Here is a 22,123-nt window from a genome sequence, read left to right as displayed (position 1 = left end):
CCTCCACCAGTGTCGCCTAGGATGACCCCGGCATCCAACAATGCGGCTCCCCCAAGAGAGGATCCTTCTTTGTCGGATATCAATCAGGAGGAAGGAGAGATTTGTGATGATCGCTCACACCAAGAATGGGATGATTACCTAATTCCTACACCATCTCCACCGGCCCCCAACCAGTGGTCTCCCCTCCCGATAATATCGGAGGATTCCTTAACCTAATGGTGAGGGCTGCAAACAGGTTTCAAGTCCAGATGGCCGTCAAACAGTCAGACTGTTTCTAATACGACTTCAAGAACCAGCAAGAAAATCTGTGCGTGCTGTTTCCATAGAGGACTACATCTGGCAGGAAGGCACAAAAATAATGTAGAATCCAGCTGTGGTGGTGGCTGTCTTTCCTCGGATTGACAAAAAGTACAAGGCCCCTAAAGAGTCACCATCCTGGTTACTGGGCCATTCAAAAGTTTATTCAGTTATTGCACAAGCAGCTCAATGCAGTTTGAAAAACCCTTCAACATCTGTCTAAGCCCCTCCAACACCTGTCTCAGCCCCTCCAGATCGAGAAGGCATATGCCTAGACAACATAGTTAAGAGATTTTCATCAATGTCTGCCATTACAGTACATGCCGCAAATGCCCTTGCCATATTGGGCTGGTACAACCGGCAGATGTGGTTGGACATTGGGGCATTGATGGATCTGGTGCCAGAAGATAGGAAAATTGAGGCAAAAAGAATCCTTCAGGAAGGGGAGAGGACATCCTTAGAAATAATTGACTGCAGTTGACATTCCGTCAACTGTGTTCTACCAGTTAGCTGGAGCGGCAGTCTTGAGACAGCAAGGGTGGTTAAAGTCCACCTCATTTCGACATGAAGTCCAAACAAAAATCTTTGACATGGCCTTTGAAGGAGAAGCCCTTTTTGGCAAGCAGATTGATGAAGTGTTGCAGAACATCAAGGCTGATACGGAGGCAGCAAAGTTGTTGTGAGCTCTCTAATTCTGTAAGCTGCCCTTTTGGGGAGCATGAGGTAGAGGGCTTCTCTACATATCGATGAGGTTACCAAAGATTCCAGCAACCATATCAACAACAATACAGACCGTATTATCAACAACCACCCTAATGCCCACCACCTGCACCAGCCCACCACAAGCAAGGGCCTTGCCAAAGCAAGCCCCTCAAGGGAAAGAGACAAGCAGGAAACTGTGACCTTTTTCGAGTGTCGGCTACACCCAACTCCTCAATACCTGTGGGTGCAAACATTACCAATTACTCACATCATTGACTGGAAATAACAACCGACAAATGGATGGTAGACCTTGTTACCTATGGTCATACCCTAGAATTCCTCAAATGATTGCTGATAACTTCTTCAAAGGTAGTGCACCCACTTTACCTTTACTTACTTTGAAAGGATGCCCTAACATGTTGAAGAAAGGGGCAATAGAAAAGGTTCCTCAAACCAAAAGGTAATGGGTTTTTACTATTTTTTTTCCTTATCCAAAGGTTTAATGCATTCCTCTATTAAGGTGTGTTTTGCTGCAATTTCCAGGTACACACGCTCAGCTCAATCTCTCCCTTTGTGCTCCAACAGGATGATCAAACAGGTTATTAAGGGACTGTTTAGAGTTTTCCCCCAATGAGGGCTCCTCCACCAGAATGGCACCTAGACATAGTCCTGTCACAGTTAATGAAAGTGCCTTTCGAACCCATACACAGAGCAGATCTCAAGTTCCTCACCTGGAAGATCTCACTACTCTTAGCTCTGATGTCCACCAGAAGGGTTTGCGAGATTTAGGCTTTTATGACTTAATAGCTTTACTCGTGCTTTACAGATGATGCTCTAATTCTCAGGACCACTCCAAGGTTCGTCCCCAGGGTGCTTTCAGGTTTTCATGTCCACAAACGTATTATATTGAGAACTTTCTTCCTGAGTCCAACATCGCCTGCAGAGAGGTTTGTGCATACGCTGGATTCCAAAAGGTGCCTAAAATGTTACTTATATTGCACAAAGCACATCAGGAAGACAGATTGGCTGTTGTTCTCCTATGGACACATTCACAAGGGTGCTCCTTTCACGAAAGCAGCCATTGCTTGATGGATTTCAGGTGCAATCCAGTTTTGCCACTCGGAGGCTAATAAGCCTTTGTCAGCTAAAGCCAAGTCGCACTCAACCAGAACAGTGTCCACATCAGCCGCTTTGTTTGTGGGAGCGCCTTTGGAAAAAATGTTGTGCTGCAACGTGGAAGAACGTTCATTCATTCATGTAGCATTAATGTTTGGAGTCGGCTCCACTAAGGTGAGTCTCTATTACGTTCATGTGATTCCTTCTATAGCTCTATTTTTAAGTGTGTTACAGATTTCTATTTTATTCTTGGTTATGTCTGTATAGATTATGTTGCCCACCGTCCACAAATAGTGTTCATGCTATGAACTGTTTATAAGTACAGTAACTGCTTGCTATTCGGATTCAAGCATGTGAATCTATGAAAGATCCAATACTGGAGAAGAAAATGAGTTGCTTACCTGTAACTGCAGTTCTCCAGTATTGGTATCTTTCATAGATTCAAATGCGACCCACTCTCCTCCCCACAGAGAATCCCCTTAGCTCTCATTGTTTATATCATAATAGTGCTGGAAAATCTGAGGGACTGGAGTATCTGTGATGAGGCTTTTAAAGGGTGCTGTTGCCTGGTTGGCTGGACCTTGGGTCTTTTCTAATGATGTGACTAAGCTGTTAAAGTGAATGTCCTTTAACATTGACTTCTGTGTATATGTTATGTACTGCTGTTTAATTGTATTGTGTGACTCCCACTTTGACGATGGGGAATGATTCAAGCATGTGAATGTATGAAAGATTAAATACTGGAGAGCTGCAGTAACAGGTAAGTAACTCCATTTTCTTTTCAATTGGGATTCTTCACAGTCTCCCTCGTGGGTGCATTGACTTCGTCGTGGGGTCTGGAATCAACCATGGTCCCAGTGGGTCACGCCCTTTGCAGTGGACTTTCTCTTCTACGTTCCCTCCACACCATGTCCACCTGGTGATGGAATGAACACCTGTCCGCTTTTGACTTAATGCCACGTCAACTACCCATGCACCGATCTCCATCAGGTGTGTAACTTGTGCCTCTCTCTGGACCATCAGGAAGCCTGCGAGGCCTGTTAAATCCTTTCGGTTCTAGAAGATGCTGTGGAATCACCGAGCTCGACGACTCGAGATGTCCCGCCGCATGGCCAAGGATACACCTGACCTCTTTGGAGCCAAATACCCTCAGAAGGAAGCCCACGCCTAGGTGTCGTCAGCAGACAAGGGCTTCTTTGTGCCTGGATACAGCTTAGGCTTTGAGCACGAAATGCATGACATAACGCCAGGACAACCTGTGAGTACAGTGTTCCCTCCATCCCTGCCCAAACACCACCAGCCCATTCCAAAGGGTTTGGACCAAACACAGTCTTCACTTCGGTCATCATTGCCCTCATGCCGTGGTTGGCACTGAGCAGTTATATCAGAAATGCCCAGCACTGACTAGGCACCAAAAAAGCAGCAGAAAACATGCTCTCAAACAAACTACCACACCATCGGAGTTGAGCCCAATATTGGATTCAATGTTGTTGGTGCCGAAACACCATTGCACCTCAATACCGGAAGCTACCACAGACCCAAAGCCCTTGGCATTTAGGGTTCTATTCATTAGATCGGGTGGTGGGGGGGGGGGCATGATATCTGAGACCAATACTACATTCCACCACATGACCAGTTGGACTCTTACAACGTGGACCCACCTACTGACATAGAACCCGTTCTTTACCCAGCAAAGCCTTCTCCCCCAGACAACACCACCACCTAACATCATCATAGGTAGGGCGGCTGCATATAGTAAGGTTCTGCTCCACAGAGAACCACTAGACGGTGATTTTTTTGTTCGAAACCACCTAGCCCGCGCTCCGCACAGTATCTGATAATGCTTAAAGGTATGCTTAGACACACACCTAACTTCTTTAGAAATGCAGTTAAGGCACGTGTAATTGCTCCAAGGGTTGATAAGAAGTGTGAACCTTCCCCATCTGATCCTACATATTAGAGGCCAACTACGTCCTGACTCTCTGGGGGTTGCCACAGCGAGAACAAGCATTTGCAATGCAAAGGGTCTTGCGTTTGCTCGCGATACAACTATTGTTGTTGCAAACGCAAGACGCTGTATTGCTCGCGTTACAGCGTTGTAAACTCCTAACTGGACTTTTCTTGCCACATAAACTGACAGTGAAAAGTAAAACAGTTTCACATATGTGAGCCGACGGCTGGCATTAGTGTAAAGGAAACACAGAAAAGGAAGCAAGTTTGCTTGCAATGAAACTTATTGGCAAAAGTGCAGTTATCCATGTTACCGGCAAAAGTGCAGTTATCCATGTAGCCTGCAACAGTGCAATTATCCATGTAACAGGGTCGATGTCATGCAAAGTGCTCAACTTCTGCCTAGTGAGATCGCACTGCGCAGGAAATAGAAGATAAAGTAGTCCAGAAACCAGCTGAAAACATGGAGCCTCGTATGTTTTCAGTAGTTTACCGGTACGCTCGAGGTGAGCTAAACACCGGAAAAGGCATGACGTGTGCATGCCTTTCACAAATGGAATCAATCGATTTTTAAAAGGCAAGCCCAGAAACCAATGAAAGTGACGGCCATGACATGGGCGTGGTTAGAAGCCCACAGAGAGATTACAACATAGTCCAGAGCGCATGCACGCGCTCGACCCTAAAGAGGGTACACTTGCAAACATATGGTGAGCTGTACCTCCCCCCCCCCCCCCCCCCCCCAACATACAAAGCTAAAAGAAAGATGCAGTGGGGAAGGGAGTGGCTGCTCAGTCTGCCGACCAATGAAGAATTGCCAACTCGTTTGGCCTCCTTACTGCTATGACAGAGCTCATTGCGATGAGATGGACGGGCTCCTCCAACATCTCCCTAAGGAATATAAAAAAAGGGCTTTTGAGATCACCTAGGAGGGTAAATGAATTGCAAACACCTCCATTTGCTGTGCCCTTGATGCAGCTGGCACAGCAGCAAGAGGCATTAATTTAAGCATGCTCCTCAGGTGTCATGTCTGGCTTACGGTTTCAGGCTTCAACCCCAAGGTGCAACAAAACATCCTTGCATTTCCTTCAGATAGCGAACACCTCTTTGGCCCTCAAGTAGACACTCTACTTGAGAAGCTAAAAAAATAATAATGAGACCGCCAAAGCTATGGGAGCATTGCAAACATCATTGCAGTGCAGTGGTTTTCACGCTCCCACTATCCTGGAGGAATAACTTCTACCTCCACAGATTGCTCCATGTCCACCCAACAGCCCCAGCCAGACACCACCTCACCAAGGGGTTACTGCAGGGAGTCTTATAGAGGTAATAATCCTAGGGTGGTTTCACCAAACCCTCCATCTCCTTCACCAAACCCTGACTTGCCAAAGACATCCCCAACAACGAAACACCTGTCTGGGTCAGCTGCAAGGGTTCTCTCCCACCTGGTGGAACATCGCCTCTAACCAGTGGGTGTTGGATATTATCCAACATGTTTGTCTGGAGCTCACTTCCACACCTCCAAACATTCTACCTTGCAAACACACACTCTTGTCACAACATCAACAGTTGCTCAAGGAGGAAGTTCAGGCACTTCTCAAAAAGAGAGGGCCATAGAACTAGTGCCAATACACCAGCAAGGCACAGAAGTCTATTCACCATACATCTCTATACCTAAAAAGGATGGGTCCTTGAGACGAATCTTGGATCTTACACCCCTAAACCAGTATATCCTCTGAGCACTTTCATATGATCACTCTTCAAGATGTCATACCATTACTACATAAGGTGAACAATTGATCTGAAAGATGCCTATTTCTACATCCCTATTCACCCGGTGCATCACGGATACCCCAGCTTGGTAATAAACAAGCATTTCCTATTCAAGGTCCTCCCCTTTGGTTTTCACCAAATGTCTTGCATTAGTAGTAGCTTACCTGTGCAGACAAAACATACACATTTTTCCATATTTAGATAATTGGTTCATCAAAAACGCTACTAGTCAGTAGTGCTTTCAACACATTCAGGCCACCATAAACCTCCGTCATCAACTCGGCTTAACCATCTATGCATTCAAATCCCAGCCTCTCCAAATACAACCCCACCTAGTAGCCATCCTCAATTCTCAACAAGGAATAGCGTACCCTAATGCTGCCCAGATTTAATCCTTTCAGGCACTTATTCTCCAGATCCAGCCTCATCAGCAAGTAACAGTGGACAGTCATGCCTCTTCTTGAAATGATGGCTTCATACAAAACCATAGTACCTCAAGCCAGGCGCAACATGCGTCTGTTGCAAGAGTGCTTAGCACACCAGTGGTCTAAGGTTGGAGGGTCAATGGTAGGATCTAGTGTTGGTTGGCTGTCAAGCTTGCCCGTCTCTGCAGTAGTGGAACACCAACAATCTCCTAAAAGGACGCCCTTTCCTAGGCCCAATTCTACGGAGAATCATAACAGACGCCTCCCTCACGGGTTGGTGAGCGCATTCACAAGATCTCACTGTCCAGGGTAGCTGGACAGTCAGCCAGAGACCTCCCCATATCAATCAGCCCGAGTTGCTAGTTGTTGAACTGGCACTCAAAGCCTTCCTTCCCCACCTGATTGACAAGGTAGTCCTGATCAAAACGAACAACATGACTGCCATTTATTAATTCTAAATGCGGGGAGGGGGGAACCAGGTCACCTGAGCTTCCTCATCTAGCCCAGATCATGCGGAGGTGGGCTCTCCGATACAACATTCACCTGTTAGCAGACAACAACTCCGTAGATCTCCTTAGAAGGAGGTGAAAACAAGCCCATGAGTGGGAACTCCACCCGCAAGCCCTCCTCCCATACTTAGGGCATTAGGGTCATCCAGAAAACAATCTTTTCGACACAGCAGAAAACGCTAAATGCCCAGACTTCAGCCCCAGGCTTCCACAACCATAGTCCAGGGGCAATACATTATAGAGGAGTTGGTCAGCAATATTTGCTTATGTTTTTCCACCTCTCCCACTACATTTGTTTGTGGTTTGCAAACTTCGGCAGACACCTCACCCTCATTCCAGTAGCTCCTACATGGGTGTGGCAACCATGGTTCACCTTACTCCTAGAACTATCAGTAGTTCCCTATTGCGTATTGCCGAACAGAACTGTGGAGAAAATAGACTCCAGATCTCTCAACCTTGCTGTGTGGCTCCTGAAGACCTAGAGTTTGGTTATCTGAACCCACCACAGCCCTGTATGGACGTTCCTAAAGAAGCATGCACGCCCGCTACTCGTGCTTGTTGTGCTGGAAAGTGGAAAGGATTTTCCACTACTGTCATTCTAAACAAATGTACACACATCCAGTCTAGTTTTTCATCTATAAAGCTACACCTAGCAGCTGTAGCTTCCTTATTCAGGAGCCCAGTTTTCAAAGCCTTCTTGGAAGGTTTTAAAAGGGTAATTCCTCCTAGGGTGCCACCAGCTCCCACCTCGAATCTCAATATTGTATTAACAAGATTAATGGGCTCTCCATTCAGCCCCCTCCACTCCTACCCTCTCCAGTTCTTATCCTAGTATGTATAATTCCTGGTGGCTATCATTTCACGCAGACATGTCAGTGAGCTTCAGGTATTAACTTTAGAAGAACCTTTCTTCCAACTATATAAAGATAGGGTGGTATTACATACCAGTCCCCCATTATTTTATCTATTGAATTGCGAGTATTTTTTCCCCAACCTGACTCAGTTGCGGAAAGGGCTCTACACACCTTAGATGTCAAATAAGCCCACATGTATTATATTTCGATAGGCCCAAACATTTATGAAAACATGACAACTGTTTGTTGCCTTTTCACAAAACCGCACAAAGGACATTTGTAAATTGGGCATTACACGTTGGATTGTCAAATGCATCCAAACATGCTATGCTATGCTAAAGCTAAAATAACTTTACCCTTCCTTTCTAGAGCTCATTCACTCCACTCACAGAAAAGGAGCTTCAATAGCCTTCTAGGAATTATACCTATAGCCGACATTTGTAAAGCAGTTGCTTGGTCTACATCACATACATTTATTAAACAGTACTGTGTAGGTGTTATGGCCTGTCAACAAGCCAATGTGAGCCAAACAGTTCTACATACATTATTTTAAAAAACTGCAACCCCCACAGACCAGCTACCGCTTATGGAGGAAGACTGCTTTCCAGTCTCTGCTTTTCAGCCACAAGTGCCGCTAAAGATAAATATTACCCAGTTAGCATCTGTTTGTGTCATGCAATGCTGTAGATTAAGATGCGCCCACCCTTCTCCCCAGCAGTTACTTTCATAGGTTATTACAAAATCCTTCAGCATGGACATTTCATTATACTACTTTCAACTTCATATTTCATCCTCAACCGCCTTGCAGGAAAACAATCTAACAATGGAGTCAATGACCATGCGCATTACCAGCAAGATGAGGAGTCACTCTACCTATTGACTCAAAAGACTTTCTTCGCAGAAAAGCAACTGGCACACTTCTGAGCCCAACTCTAGATGATGGGGATATGCTAAGCATGTGAATCTACAGCACTACGTGCGACAAATAGACGCTTATTGCGTAAGAAACATTTTCCTTTCTGCATGAGAAAACCCTTTCCCAAACACCCCACAAGTTTTGGAGCTCTTCCATTCCCCTTCACACATTGGAAAGGGATTTAAACCTGCCCTTGAGCGTAGTAAAACTAAATATTTACAGGGGAGTGGGAAGTCGTAGGGGAGTTAACGAATGTTCATAAACTGTTCAGTTTGTCTGTGTTTCAGAATTTTCCAGAACATCTAAGCTGTGATATTCCCCACTTGCACTCCTTAAGTGGAATTTACTCATGCACAGTGTTACAGGATTTATGGCTACAAGGCTATTTTTTTTTTTTAAACAACCCTTTATTGGTATTTTAGGGGCATTGAGCACAGTAATCAATACAAGGCTATTTTTCTGTAAATACTTTTCACCCAGCTATTTACTATTTCAGTCATGTTTGCGTTATCAGCGTTTTGACTTGAGACCTAGAAGTTTTGAATCATTATTTTTTTTGCATTTATTGCCCTAATAAACCTGGGTGACCAATGATCCCGTCACTCTCAATGAAATCTCACTTATAACAATATTTCACAACAGACCCAACATAAACAACCTAACCAGCTTATTAGCTGGATAGCCTGTGAAATTATAGCTTGAAAATACTTGAACTAAAAGACAGTGACTTCCAAAATATGTCAAAATCTATAATATCGCCCTACATAACTATTGACATGTACCTAAGCCTGCTGCCAAGCACGTGCCATAAATAATATTGGGCTACATTTTGTATTGTAAATTAATACAATTCTGCATTAGGCAGCATGTGAGTTTGACTCAAGTACAGAATTTAAAACCGGTGACAATACTTGTAGGGAGCTAATGTGTGGTTGTTAAGTCTCCATCAAGTGATCTATCAAATATTTGTATGCTTGAATCAGTCCTGGTATTCAGGCTTAGAATGTCTGGTAATATTATGCATAGCAGTAAACATATCAACATGCCCCATAGCAATACAATAGTGTTTTTAATATTATGTTCATCTCATTCTGGATTGTCTAAATGTTTGCCAATTATGTAAATGTGCTCCACATTCCACTGCCCTGGAGGCCACCATAGTTCCACACATGTACTGCACGTCTTGTGTGAGGTGTCCTTTTCCAGAGCTGTGGTCTTCATCACATTTCAGAGACGATTTGTTCTTTTCCCTTCGTTTTTTCAGTGGTAGCCGTCTTCCACGCTCATTTGCAGTTGAAAAAATCTGTAGGATTTTTATTTGTGGATCCCTGGACCAGTTTAATACTTGGTATCCTTTGGCCATGGCAGAGTCTACTTCAGAAAAGAAAAAATCTCTTTAGAAGCCTTGCTTCTCCTGTGATCTAATGAAAATGTTTTCAGATGACTCCCATAAGGGTTGTGCATCTTGCATAAATCCATGCCATATACCCTTAGGAACCTGCCGTCCCCACACTCCGATACCCTATTTCTTTAGGCATGGTTATTTAAAGAGTGTTAATTTCTCAAATCCCTTCAATAGAACATTTCAGACATGAAGGAGCCTACTACGAAAGAGACATCTGTGGTAAATATCCATTCCACAGACCCTAAGCTCCAGCAGTTTAGGTCTCCACCTAAACTGCTTTGTGAAACCTCTACATGTTTGCAAGTCCACTGAAAACACCACAAAATATCTTCTTGGAGCCGTTGGGAGTTTTCACAACTACGTCATTCATGAAAGCCAAAATGGCCAGATTATTGTCAACTAACATCTTATCAGCCATCTTCTTTATGACTACTTGTAATTTATACATTGCATCCTAGACCAATGCCACATCAACCACAGCTTTGCTGACAAACAGCTTTTACTTTGTCCACCACTGGCTCATCTGCCATTTTTGTGTTATTGGCCGCCGCCTCATCAGTCGTTGCCCTGCGAATCTTGTCCACCAACCATTCTTGACAACAAACACATCAGCCCAAATCACATAGAAATATAGAGTAGGGCATTTGGACAGATCTGAGTCATTCATAACTTCAACTATAGCGACACTCACTTTGTTTACCCATCAAGCCACAGACACCTCCCCTTAAAGTGACTTCCTAGCATAGAAACACAGGATAATGACAAAGAATGGATGAAGAGGAATATAATGCTAAACATGCAGCCCAAGACGACTGCAGGTTCGATACTTGCATACAGACTATAAACAAGACAGAAGAGACAGTGGAGCTGGAAGAACATTAGAATTGAAGTCATTATGATGAAGATTACATGCCATATTATAACCCTATAAGGTAGCTTAAACAGCCCACAGTGGTTCAGGTGCCAGACAGTTTTGTTAAGTGCTGCAATGTGCCATGGAGAATTCTGCTTGTCCCCCAGAAGCTACCTCCACCACCACTGCACGTTCCCTGACCTGCACCACCGTAACACCCACACCTTCTACCGTGGTACTCTCCGAAGTACGGAGGCAGTACAGGCCTCACGATTTTTGCAATAAAAGCAATGGAAGACCCTGAAAGAAATGCATATGAGCCCGCATAACAAGAAGGAGCCTATACACACATAATGGAGAATAGGATAATGGCATGACTGGGACCCCTGTGAAGGGCCAGAGTTCACCTCCACTAACTGATTTTATCACCTCATTTACAACAACTCAAATTTAAACCAATGAGGTCAAGGTGCTGAGCTTTCTACTCCCCTTAACACCATCATGTTTTGGATTTTTTTACAACACTTCTTTTGAGAGGGATTCCTTGAGAACAGCTCTTTCCAATCTTGGTGTAACTTTTGCTACATCTTGAATTCTACCTTGGTTGTCCCTTGGCTTCAGACAGCCTTAACTTCAGGTTAATCAAACTATGAGTTGTTTAATAAATTTTTCAGACTTTTCATCTGATACAGGGGACATTTCCGACTATAACTGTGTTAGCCAAAGAAAAACAAACATTTTTGTTCCTGCTAAGACTATGGGGAAAAGATTATAGTGATGCTCAGCACAATCAGTGCATCTCTTTATCTTTTTTACAGGGCATCGTTCTGTTGTCTGCAGACATATCCTGCTAAAACACTTTAGGACAGGGAACAGAGGTTGCCTTTCTTCTTGAGAAGAAAATTCCTTGTTCTATGAAGATGCCCTCTCATTTAGGGATGATTCATAGAAAGGTGCTCATCCCCTGTAATTCTATGAAGCAGGCACAAAAAAAGAAGCATGTGCTTCCTGTCTGGAATTTACTGCATAAGCACCCGTAACCCCCTCCTCAAAGGACAAGGTCAAGCCTTCATTGGAGAAGGTGTTGGTAAGAGTATGAAGAACAACTCATGCCTTAAGGTAACTATAACTCGTGCCCCACCATGCACAGTTCTCAATTTTACTACAAAGGTTACAGTGACATTATCAATGATGTTATCAAAGATATAATGAGTGCTGTAATATCTGGGGTAATTAGTGCAAGGCCAGGGCAGTTATAGTTAACTTAGGGCACGAGTTATAGCTACTTGAAATAACTTACTATAACAGGTAAATGTCTATGGTTTTGTATGTTTAAAATGTGAGCCTAACTATAACATCTCTGTAATATTTGGTTATTTAAGTGGATTTAAAAAAAATATATTATTTCCTAACTGTAACGTCCCTGTAACCTTTGTTTTTTTTTTCAGTTAATTTGTATGTTTTTTTTTTTAACGTAAAGTAATTTTAATTACTATACCTTAACCCAACCACTGGTAGGCCGTGCATGACGAAGGTTGGCTGCAGGGCCTGTGGCCAGCCCCTATAACCACCCAACACCACACTAAGTAGGGCCTTTGGCATTGTGCACCTGAGGTTGGCTGCAGGGCCAGGCCCCAGGCCAACTCCCCTATTACCACCCAACCCTGTGTCATGTACGGTCAACCAGCTTTAAGCTCCAAACCCCACACCATGCACGGCCGAAAGGGTTTGGAGCTAACATGGGGCAGCATTAAATATATAGGTTTAGGGGGCCCCCATGGGCCTCCAGGGATCACCACCTACCTGGGGCTACCTAATAAAAATTCTAGGGGCCAGGCAGACCCCTGGAGACCCTGGGACCACCACCTCCCCAGGGCTACATAAAAAACAACATTGTGGGGGCCGCACAGACCTCCACCCCTTACCCCCCAGGCATCACCTCAAGGCTATTTAAAAAAATGATATAGTGAGACCACTATGTCCTCAGGGCTCTTTTTAAATAATTTATAGGGGAGGGTCGCAAGGACCACCTTTGGGACCACCACCACCTCCCCTGGGCAATTTTTTAAATTATTTTTCTTGAGGGGTCACAAGGAGCCCACAGACCACCACCTCCCCACGGCTATTTGTAAATCATTCATAAGAAGGGGGTGCATGAACCTCTTCCAGGGACCACCACCTCCCAATTCTTATTTTAAAAATTGCGGGCCTGTGCCCCCCCCTCCCTAGGCCATTTTTGGCTCTAGGGAGCCCCTCCCCCAAGGCCCAGCCACATTTTCATGGGTGCCCTGGCCCCACCCAGGGTGCCCTGTAAACAGTTATGGGAGCCACGGGGAGAGGCTCAAGGCCCCCACAGTCCCAGTGGGCTCCAGTCTCCTGCAAGATCCGGTATTGCTCCTGCACAAAGGGAGCTGCTTTAAGTAGCAGCTCCCTGTGTGCAGGAGCAATGCTTTGATCTCTTCCCCTGCCCGCATGACAGTGGTCAAGGAAAGAGATGAAAATTCCACTTTCAGCAAGCAGGAGCATTTTTAAAGCTCCCACTTGCTGAAAGTGGACTGTTTGCTTTTGCTGGGCGGGAACTGTCAGCTCCCGCCAAGCAAAAACAAACGGCTACTTGCTGTGGGTGGGCACCTCAGAAGGTAATAGGAGCCGGCCCTGGGTGGTGGCGGTCCCCAGGGCCATGTATGGCTACTTGAGGGGGGGGGGGACACACCCACCCTTCATTCGATTTGGCCCAGGGAAGGTGGTGGTCCACGGGGCCAGGGGGCTGCAACGCACCCCCTCCTCATTACAGGTTGCAGCCCTGGGGAGGTGGTGGTCCCTGGGGCTCGGGGGAGGGTTCTGAGCAGCCCCCCCAATTAACTTTCTACATTAGTCCCAGGGAGGTGGTGGTCTCTGGGGCCCAGACGGGCTGCGTGGTCCTCCTGCACCTTAAATAATTGTAGCCCCAGGGAGGTGGTCCTCCAGGCCTGTTGGTGGTCCATGGCCCCCCTCTTCAATCATTTTGTTTCTCTGAAAAAACTAACACATGCCAGAAAGTAACTTTGGGCAACAAGTTATTGTTTTTTTAAATATAAGTATAACTATAATTGGTGAATTTCTATGGTTTTGTATGGGTAAAATGCCAACCTAACTATAACGTACCTGTAACCTTTGGTTTTTCGAAGCTCAGAATCCACCAACCAACCTAAATATAGTGGATCATTGGCTCACCAAACACTAACGTTTCAAAACTCAGGATTTTAATACCATTTTGATGGTCCGACTTGTGGCCTGGGTTGGCCCCTCTACAAAATCTTTTTTTTAGGGGGATTGTGTCATCATTAACTTTAGATACCCAGCCATTGCAAGACTTATTCTGAACCAGCATTGCCAGTCCTCAGCTTTGGCCAGCTCTTTGGCACCGCCAGCCCTTGGCTTTGGCCTGTTGATACTCATTTTGTGTGTCTACATGCATTAAGTGCCCATTCAGGGCTTGATTGAGTTTTGAAAGGAATGAATTTGTTGTTATGTAGATTTTTCATAAATGAATGACAGGTATCAAACAGTTGATTTTATAAACACAGAATGAGTGGTGGATGGATTGGTGAATTTTGTAATCAATTTCTCCATATATACGGCGGTGCCATGAATTTGATAAACCATATATTTTTAATAGGTTTGCTATATTCATTTAATTGATTTGTTGAGTCGATTTGGGTGGAACAGGAATGAGATTGTGTCATAATTTGTGGATTTATTAGCACAACAGTGTATTGGTATAAGTTATAAGATGGCCGCCATTTACTACATTGTATTATGAATTATTTTTGTAAGTCCCTTTTCAGTGTTCATTATATGGTTGTAAAGCGAACACTCTGTTCCTCTTGTATTTAAGTGACCAGTGTGTGGTTGGCGTTTGGCATTGGAGAAGGCTTTAAGCCGAAGCGAGTGTCAAAGCCTATTTCTTTCTAAGTGTGGCTGAATATATTTTCTTGATAAATCTTCCGGAGTGCACAATATTGCTATTGGTGAAACAAAAAAATTGCGAGGCCACTAATTTTTCGCAGCACCTGCCGTGAGAGAGGTGCAGCGGCTTTTCCAGGCGGAATTAACCAATGAATATATATATATATATATATATATATATATATATTACCTACTGGTGGTCTCCAGTGGATAGTTATAGTTAGGGCCATGTTTCCATAGGAAAAATCCTTTTTTGACTTGCCTACGTCTTTGGCACCGTTTGACGGATCTTCATGAAATTTTCCCCAAAAAAGTGTGGCGGGTGATGCTTGTTGCGCATGGAAAGTTTCAGAGTGATTCAGAGTGATTCGTCAAGCGGGGCAGAGAAAAAGAGGGCTCAAAAAAGTTTGCGTTTCCCATGTTAATTTCCTAAGGATTCTTTATACACGACTACAGGCCAAACCACTGGATGAAATTACACCAAATTTGGCAGAAAGCTAGCGGTCGGTACGCAGATTACGCTTTCGCTTATTTGTTGGAGAGGGGCCCACTTCCTTCTTTATGAAGCCTCTGTTGGCCCTGGAGACCACCTGCCCCCAGGGCCAGCTCCTGCTATGTCCTAGGGGGCCCACCCCGGGACATAGCTGTTTGCTGTGGCGTGGCTGCAGCACTACAGCTACAGCTAAGCCGCAGCAAACACTCTGCTGTTTGACAGCAGGAGCTGTAAAGCAGGTCCCATTGTCAAACAGCAGAACTTTCATCTTTGTCTCCTGCACATGTGCAGGGGACAGAGATGAAATACTTCAGCAAGCACCAAGCTGCTGTTAAAGCCGCTCTGTGATTGCTGAAGCAATGGCACTGCAGGGGAAGCCTTAAGGCTTCCTGCAGTGCCAGGTAGCCTGTAAGGGCATTTTATTAAAAAAAAAAATATCTAATTAAATAAATGAGGGACTGCTGGGGAGCCCTTAAGGGCTCCCTCCTGGTCCCAGATAGCCAGTAAAGGGCTGAGAAAAACAAAACACCGGAGATCAATGTGACGGTCTGCGACCTTCACCCTGAGTTTTAGGTGTTTGAGTCCAGCTGGACTCAATTCAATTTCTTTTCGTTAATAAAAGAAAATTATTATATTAAAAAAACATTTTTGATTTGAAATTAGAAACAAATAACTCTAAGTATATCAGACATCAAAGACAACTGGAATGGCCTGATGCCGATGGCGACAGCAGCAGATTGAGGAGCTCCTGACCCACGAGCCCCAACCCACAGCATCCTGAAGTGCAACTGGCCCCAAAATGCACCAGGGGTGATGAGAGACTCCCAGGAATAAATGGGGCCCCCAAATGAGCCGAGGCTTGAAGCAGAGTAGGCCAAGCAGAGGTGCCAGAGCAGATGAAGCGGCACAAGATGGCAGCCACTGCGGCTGAGGCCGGAGTCCAATTAGAAGACCTAGAGAAGGGGAGACAGCAGCAAGGGCCTGCTGACGACTTGACTGCTGCAAGGGTAGGTGCAGGAGGTCTGTGGACGCTGTGACGGCACCAGGGAGTTGCCTCTTCAGAAGCGGTGAATGGCAGGAAGAGGTGAGCAGGCTACGATCAGTAGAGGCGGGAGGATTGGGGCCGTGCTCTAGCGGTAAGGAGCTGCAGAGGCACTGCCCAGACTTCAGCGGTGCTGCAGGGCAGCTCTTGGGTTCTGACCGAAGCCGGAGACTGATGCAGAGCTGACCAACAGAGACGGCCCAGGGAGGCAGAAGCGGTGTTGCCGTTGCGATCGGCAGAGGAAACTACAAGAAGGGCCACGGAGACAGTGAAGAGGGGTGTGCCCCCCCCATATCATATTTCTGCTATTCACTCACAGGATGGAGGCCTGAGCGGGAAGGGGTGACGAGAGGAGGAAAGGGAGTTATTCCCCCCCCCCAATCTGAACTTGGAGGCCTGTGCTGGAGGGCCCTTGCTCCCCCCCTGAACCCTCTCCCCTTGCGACACATCAACGGAGAGTGGGATGCTTCAGACAGTTTTTTAGTGACCTCCATTTCTAGGGCGCGCAGGCGTGGGAGCAGTCGGAGAAAGAACTAATTAAAACTCAAGTGAGTGATCTCCCCCCTGCTATCAACTATGGCTGCCCTTTGATCGAGGGGCATTGACTGTGAAAGGTGATAACTAGAGGCTGGAGATGGAGAAGGAAACATAGGGGAGGCGCCATTGAAGAGGACTAATGTCCTGACCCCGGGCTTGGGACTCCCCAGCCTTGGCACTGCATAGAAGACTCGTGTGAATGGCCTCGGAGTGCTACCGCGAGGGGGAGACGAAGGCAGAAGGCACGAACAACATGTAGCCTGGGGACCTCGGAGACAAAGAGGAACTGTTGAAAAGTTAATAGTAAAATTGAAGGGCCAATCACTCAAGGTCAGGAGCTGCCACAGTGGGGAAGGCTGCGAGCAAGAAAGACTCTATCCCACCGATTGATGAGGAACCAAGTATGGAAGAGACTGCACAGCAGGGTGCAACACTGCGGGATGTAATTCATGTGAGAACAGCCATGAGGGAGGCATTACAGGCAAAAATAGACACTCTGGGGGGCATATCTGAGCATGCTTAGAGATGACAATTGCTGATTGGCAGAGGGGGTTACCACGGTACGATGAGAGGTAGCGGGTATACCCCCACTGGTGGCAGACCTAACCACTTGACTGAATACCTTGGAAGCAAAAGTTAAGACCTTAGAATTTGGGGCTGAGGATGCGGAAAATAGATCCTAACGCAATAATATCCGACTGGAGGGACTGCCGCAGAGAGTGGAAAGGAATAATATGATAGATTATTCAGAAAACGTTATCTGAGTTAAGATCCCCCAGGAAGGTTTGTCCTCCTTCTTTGCTCTGGAACGGGTGCACTGGATGCTGGGCAACCCACCTCGGCCAAGGGCCCCGCCACGGCAAGTCATGGCCAAACTCCTTTTCCACAAAGGTCACAATTATATTCTGGCTTAGACCCATAAGCGGGGAGACTTGATCATAGACAACGGTAAAGTGAGCATCTTCTCTGATTTCTCTCCAGAAGTTCAAAAGCGGCGATCTATAACGACTCTAAAAAGTGACTGCTACAAATGGGGGTGCAATATTGTATGCTATTCCCAGCTCGTCTCCGAGTGGCAATTGATGGCAAGGTTCTATTCTTCAACTACCCGCAAGAAGTCTGGAATTGCATTGACACCCATCTGCAGCCAGGACCAAATGGAACGCAGGAAGCCCTTTTTGGGACCTCGGAGAATGAGCGGGATTAAACTGCGGAGTACGATGACTCCCTCTGGAGAGGAATCCCAAAATAAAAGGAGATGAGCAGTGGAGGCAGTGGTTCATATGCAGCGCTCCGACCCTGGATCCCTGCATTTGATACAAGAAGCTCATACAGAAGACTCGGAGTCGGACTCAGCCTCAAATAAATCGAACCCTGCTAGTACCCTACTGCCTCATGCTACTCCTAGAACCGCAGACAATATCATTTAATGCCTGACCACTTCGAAGCCTGTATCACACGCTGGAGGGTTCAGAGTACACTACTCTGCAAATGTTTGGGGCAGAAATGCATTTGTCCGTCATAAGCTCCTGGGTGGGGCTCTGAATTAGGGGCTCGAGCTGGAGTCCTTAGCTATTCGAACATGCATGTAAAGTGGAACAGTCCACGTTATACGGTCAGATATGGCCTGGTTTGGACGGAGGGCTTTGCTCGATTTATCCTGGGGGGGAGAAGATTGTTGAAAGTTAGGAAGTTGAATTATTGGGGTTTAGAAGATTGCATCAATACCTGAAATTATACTACAATGCCAGGGGTCCAGTGGACACACAAAATTAGAAAAAAAGGCAGAGGTTATGGGCACCTACACTGTCAGTGCACAACATGTCCCCGGAAATGAGGTATAAGATAATTTCCTAGACTATAAGAGGTATGCATACTATGTCAAAGAGATATAAAAACTTCTCCAGGAGACTAATCTCACTGTGTAGGAAAGTACCATCTTGTCTGGCATGTTACCCCCATATTTCACTGTATATATGTTGTTTTAGTCAGGCCAGGCAGGGCCCCAGTGCTCAAAAGTATGTGCCCTGTATGTGATCCCTGTGTGATGCCTAACTGTCTCACTGAGGCTCTGCTAACCAGAACCTCAGTGGTTATGCTCTCTCTGCTTTCCAAATTTGTCACTAACAGGCTAGTGACTAAATTTGCCAATTCACATTGGCATACTGGTACACCCATATAATTCCCTAGTATATGGTACTGAGGTACCCAGGGTATTGGGGTTCCAGGAGATCCCTATGGGCTGCAGCATTTCTTTTGCCTCCCATGGGGATCTCTGACAATTCTTACACAGGCCTGCCAGTGCAGCCTGAGTGAAATAACGTCCACGCTATTTCACAGCCATTTACCACTGCACTTAAGTAACTTAGAAGTCACCTCGAAATTTTGGAAACTGGTGGGTGATGCCAGTGAAGAACCCAATTGTTCGCCTGGTGCCTCAATACTCCCTGTAGAGTGGACAGATCACTTTTCCCGATTATATTCTGGGATCACTGGTGTTACTACCTGGGAATTGAGCCATACCCTGATTACTGAGACCCCCAAAATTGAATTTACCCTGGCAGAAACCAAGGCTGCGATCGCTTCATTGAAATGGGGAAAGGCCCCTGGCCTTGATAAAATACCAGGCGATTTATACAAGACAAACCCAGATATATGGGCCCCATATCTGAACCTCATTTCCAATGCGGTAACTGCAGGAGCACCTGTCCCGAGCTCCTGGATGGGAGCAGAGATAGTTCCCATCTTTAAGAAAGGTAACCCCTCTAACCCTGTCAACTACCGCCCAATCTCCTTACTTGACAACTTCCAAAAACTTTTTGCAAACAAATTCTGTCCCGTCTAGAAGAATGGATTCTGGAAACCAATGCCATTTCTGATCTGCAAGCAGGGTTTAGGCCAGCAGTTAGTACTATAGATCAGGTGCTAAGATTTTTAACAATAAAATGGAACACTGTGGAAGTAGGAGGGGGCAACCTTTTTGTAGTTTTTATTGATCTTAGAGCCGCGTTTGATTTGGTCCCCAGAAACCAGCTATGGCTGACACTAGCCAATATGGGTGTCCCACACGGTCTCTTGAAACTTATCGCCCGACTACACGAGAATACTTATGCACAAATCAGGAGCGGTAAGGATGGTGATCTAACAGAAGCAGTGGCTATTGAGAGGTGAGTCAGACAGGGGTGTGTTTTGGCCCCTATCCTTTTTCTTCTAGACATAAATAATTGTATTAAGTATTTAGCAAATTGCACTAATGATTCCCCAAAGCTGGCCGGGACCAAAGTTCCATGCCTACTCTATGCAGATGACACTATCCTCCTGTCTAAATCATCCATGGGAATCCAGAATCTGGTTAACCAGTTCGGTGTATTCTGCAGAGATTACGGGTTAGATATAAATGTTAACAAAACCAAACTCATGATATATAGTGCCCCGAACAAGAAGCTTAGAGCAAATATAAAGATGGATTCAATTCATCTGGAGAGGGTAATGGAATACGATTACCTGGGCATCAGATTATCTGATAAAGGCAGCTGGGATGCAGCTATAAGGAAAGGGGCACTAACAATCAGCCAAAGATGTGGAGTGATAGGACGCAAGGCTTGCACTGCAATAAGCTCCCCTTGACCCTTATCTCTGAAATTTACAAAGCCCAAATCCGTGCCGTGGCCCTATATGGAGCGGAACTTTGGGGATCTCACAGACAACTGGACACTCTTCAAATCAAAGAAAATAATTTCCTTAGACACATATCCAGACTAGGGAAGGGCACGCCGATGCTCCCCCTAAGACTGGACCTAGGTCTAAATAGTATTAAAGATACAGCATACTTAAGACCACTTCTGTACTGGATTAGACTATGGAAAACGGAAGAACTCGAACCCTTCAGGTCAGCAGTTAAAGAACTATTGCCACCTTGCTATGGATGGGAAAAAGTACGGTGGCTAAGGGAGATGAAAGCGGCTTGGGTCAAACTGAATTTATCCCATTATTGGGAGAATCCCGAGATGATTCCTGGTAACGCTAAACGCCTGATCAAAGACCGTTATTGGGAAAAAATCCATGAGGAATCCCTCGGCTCAATTGGGTCAGGTCGGCTGACAGCAGAGTTTCTGCTGGTCAAGCATGAACCTCTGCCTGAAAGCTTCCTGGATCTCCCTATACCAGCCCGTGCCCGCTCTTTACTACTTCAGTTCAGATATGGAACATTGGCAGTCAACAGCTTCACGGCTTGCTGGTCGACCAATAGTCCTTTATCTGACAAATGTATAAACTGCCATCTATGCAAGGAAACTTCTGAGCATGTCCTATTTTTCTGTCCTCTGTACAAATGCCCTCGAGGGAAGTGGATTATCCCTCTGTGCAAAACACTGTTAACACAAAACCGAAACAGTGTATATAGAATATGTAAATATGACACTTCCATGCTGATAGTGAGTTCTGTTTCTAAATATTTGGCAGCAGCATGGAAAATCCGCAGTAGGATCATTACAGATCTTAATCCACCGGTTGAAGAACGGTCTAGAAGTTAGCGAACTATCACCCTGTCATAATAGTCTGGGATTTTAAATAAAACTATTAGTGCGATCTATCGAGGATATAAGACTGTATCCCCGAGCATGTTGTCTAGTGGGTTATCCCAATTGAAGTGATTCATAGTTCCCCAGCACATATAATTTTATAAATGGCAAGATGCAATTTACTTGATCAACTTATTTAAGAGAACTGACTAACTTAGGGCTCCATCTTCCACTGGTTGACTTCTAACTTTTGCTAATAGGAGCTATTGTATGTCGTTTTTATGTTTTATTTTATGTATAAGCCTGTTTTAGAATAATTTATATGCTTTTAACAATTGATTCGTATTATTTTAGCATTTAGCGACTTGTATAGGGTAAGATTCAGACACTATTTTAAGAGTCTTGTCTTAATTATTTAGGAAACTTTTTATGTAGTTCTACGAACCTTTTTTTTATTTAAGCAGTGTACTAATTGCTAATGTCTTTTTTTTTTATGCAATGGTTTGTGGTTTCTATCCTTTTGTATGTATGATCATTTTTAATTTCTCAAATGGTCCAAACCTGGACCGAATAAACTATTGATTGATTGAACTTAGAAGTCACCTATATGTCTAACCTTCACCTGGTGAAGGTTGGGTACAAAGTTACTTAGTGTGTGGGCACCCTGGCACTAGCCAAGGTGCCCCCACATCGTTCAGGGCAAATTCCCCGGACTTTGTGAGTGCAGGGACACCATTACACGCGTGCACTATACATAGGTCACTATGTATAGCGTCACAATGGTAA

Source organism: Pleurodeles waltl, chromosome 8, assembly GCF_031143425.1.
Source record: "Pleurodeles waltl isolate 20211129_DDA chromosome 8, aPleWal1.hap1.20221129, whole genome shotgun sequence".
Taxonomy (NCBI): domain Eukaryota; kingdom Metazoa; phylum Chordata; class Amphibia; order Caudata; family Salamandridae; genus Pleurodeles; species Pleurodeles waltl.
This window is presented reverse-complemented; position numbering follows the sequence as displayed.